The 2,500-nt window shown below is 39.3% G+C and overlaps 1 protein-coding gene and 1 pseudogene across 1 annotated transcript in view; one reads left to right on the plus strand and one right to left on the minus strand.

The window, feature by feature from the left end:
• LOC138032119 (beta-parvin-like) overlaps window positions 1-2,500 on the plus strand; it is a 212,006-nt gene that overhangs the window by 70,772 nt on the left and 138,734 nt on the right. The window lies entirely within an intron of this gene.
• LOC138033289 (uncharacterized) overlaps window positions 1,839-2,500 on the minus strand; it is a 1,060-nt pseudogene continuing 398 nt past the window's right edge.

The raw sequence follows: 2,500 nt of genomic DNA on the forward strand, positions 1-2,500 counted from the left end.
GCGGCAGCCAGAGGCGCCCTTGTATGCTTTCAGCCCGATATCGTGAGCTGCGCCCTTCGTAATTCAGTCTTCAAGACTGCAAGTAAAGGGAGATTAGCACTGCCAATTATTATATTATACACCCTATGCAAAATGAAAAGGGACTGGGAGCGACACGCGCGAAGACGAGGCTAGTTGGGCCTTGTTCTGTTTACTCGTGGTTAAAATGGCTGCTGATCAAACTGTAAGTGCCAGCCGTCTTTCCGAGTGCGATATACCAGGAGCATCTCTTCAAGGACGAAATCCTACAACACTCACCACGGATGAGCTTCGCTTTTGGTTAAAATGTCGTGGCGACCCGGCAAAAGGATTAAAAACAAAGGCACAGTTAGCAAAAAGGCAAGTAAGCTTATCGATGTATTTCTCAGTAGACGTAATCATAAGGGCTTTTTTATACTGTACTTTGTTAGGATTCGATATTTAACATGTCTTATTTCTTATTTCATGTAGAGATCAGGAGATTTAATGTTTACTTCCGTCGCTTACCTGTTTCTGCACAATTAACTGATGTGCTAATTTTTCCGTAGAGTACTTGAATATGTGGCTTCTGGTCGTGATAAGATGTTGTGGATCCAGACAAGAACCTTATTTACACGCGTCACGCGTCGAAAGCAGAGACAAGAAAAATTACAAACTCGAAATGATCCGTTGCTAAAGGAAAGTACTGTAAGGTTTCCATCGACTGGGTAGTCAACAAGCTTACAACGAATGTCATTCTTTACAAAGGCAGAAATGGATTTGCATGTCTCTCAGTCTGGAAAAAACATTGACCGAAGTAAACAAAGCCATACAGTTCCAACAAGCATGAGAAAAGCCAAGACGTTCCTTCAAGACGAATACTTGACGGACGTAGTTGCTGCTAGTGACAATGAATATTTCTTTTTTCAATGTTTGTGTCATCATAGCTTTAAAAAAAATGAAGCCCCTCATAAATTAAAAGTTGCACTTTGTTTAGTGAGTGGAAGTGTAAATTGATCATTGATCATAGTTGTAGTAAGCCTTTTGGACTAGTAGAGGTTAAATGTCCTTTCAGTAAGTTTCATGTAAGTCCCTTAGATGCATGTGCAGATGAAAGTTTCTTTGCAGAAAATGTAAATGGACAGCCAAGACTGAAAAGGAGACATCAGTACTACTTTCAAATACAGGGTCAACTTGCTGTTACAGGGGCTAGCTGGTGTGATTTTGTAATTTACACCAGCAAAGGCATGAGTGTAGAGAGGATCACATTTGATCCTCAGTTCTGGGACACATTGAATGAATGCCTTAAGAACTGCTATTTCAATCATTTTATAGAGCCAGCCGCTTTAGAATTCTGTAAACATTAGAAAAGCGTGTCATTGTTGTTAAACTGTAGCAATGGAACATATGTCTAAAACAGAGTATCAACCTTGATGTCTTTCAAGATAAAACTTTTGTAATATTAGTTTCTTTATTCTCAGTTCTTGAGCACAATGACTGTACGAAGATAAATAACAGTTTACTAGCTCCTAGCGCACAAAGATGCCGAAACCCCAGTTTACCAAATCTGTGCTCTTTCTGAGACATAACATTAGGGTCTGGCACTTTTATTTAATAATGTTGTCTTCTGTAGAAGGCATTATTGCTTTGCCTAAATGTTACGTGGAAATAAGAGGATCGTGCATGTTACACAAAAAGGCACAGACACTCCACATTTGATTTACTACCCCAAATAGACTAAGTGGTACGACACTATCCCAAATGCGGAAGTTCTTGACTTTGTTAATAGCTCGTTCGATATGTATTCTTACCTAAGCAATTTCTTGGGTCTTGATAACATCTTATGCTGTCATTTGGGTATACAACCCTAGAAAAGGTGGAATGTTTAGGTTCACACCCAGTGGAAGGAGATCTTCAATTGTAAAGCCTTTATCGGCCATCACAGTGTCACCTTTATCAAAATCTAACTTCAGAAAACCACTTCTCTCAACAACTTTTTTGGAAATACTTCCACTGTATAGTTGACTGATAAAAGTTATAGCTCCACTAGGAGCAATTCCAACTAAGCCTTTCAGAGTTACGTGGTTTTTATACGAGCTGAACAGTTTCGAATTCAAAAGAAGGCTGGAAGGCATCTGACATCTAATCTCTGTGCAATCGATTATTACACGGGTGGAAGAGTATTTGTCTTTAAAGCTGTCTGGCATAGTAACTGTAACAACCTCCTTATTTGCCCATATAGATACCTGACCAAATTTAAGATACAAGTAATTTATCCAGGATAGGAATATCCTGCTCAATCCTGCTCATTGTTGACTGAGAGATATGAAACAAGTGAGCCAGATGCTTTTCTGCAAATCCCCTTCTCAGTCTGTAGAGTACAAGGAAAAACTCCTCTCTTGCTTCTAAGCTCATTTTTCTACCTTTGTGAGTGCATTCCTCTGGTTCCTCGGTTTCATTTTCGTTCTCATCATAAAAACGCTTTGGGACACTTCTTTCTTTT

This window comes from Montipora capricornis, chromosome 14, assembly GCF_036669925.1.
Source record: "Montipora capricornis isolate CH-2021 chromosome 14, ASM3666992v2, whole genome shotgun sequence".
Taxonomy (NCBI): Eukaryota; Metazoa; Cnidaria; class Anthozoa; order Scleractinia; family Acroporidae; genus Montipora; species Montipora capricornis.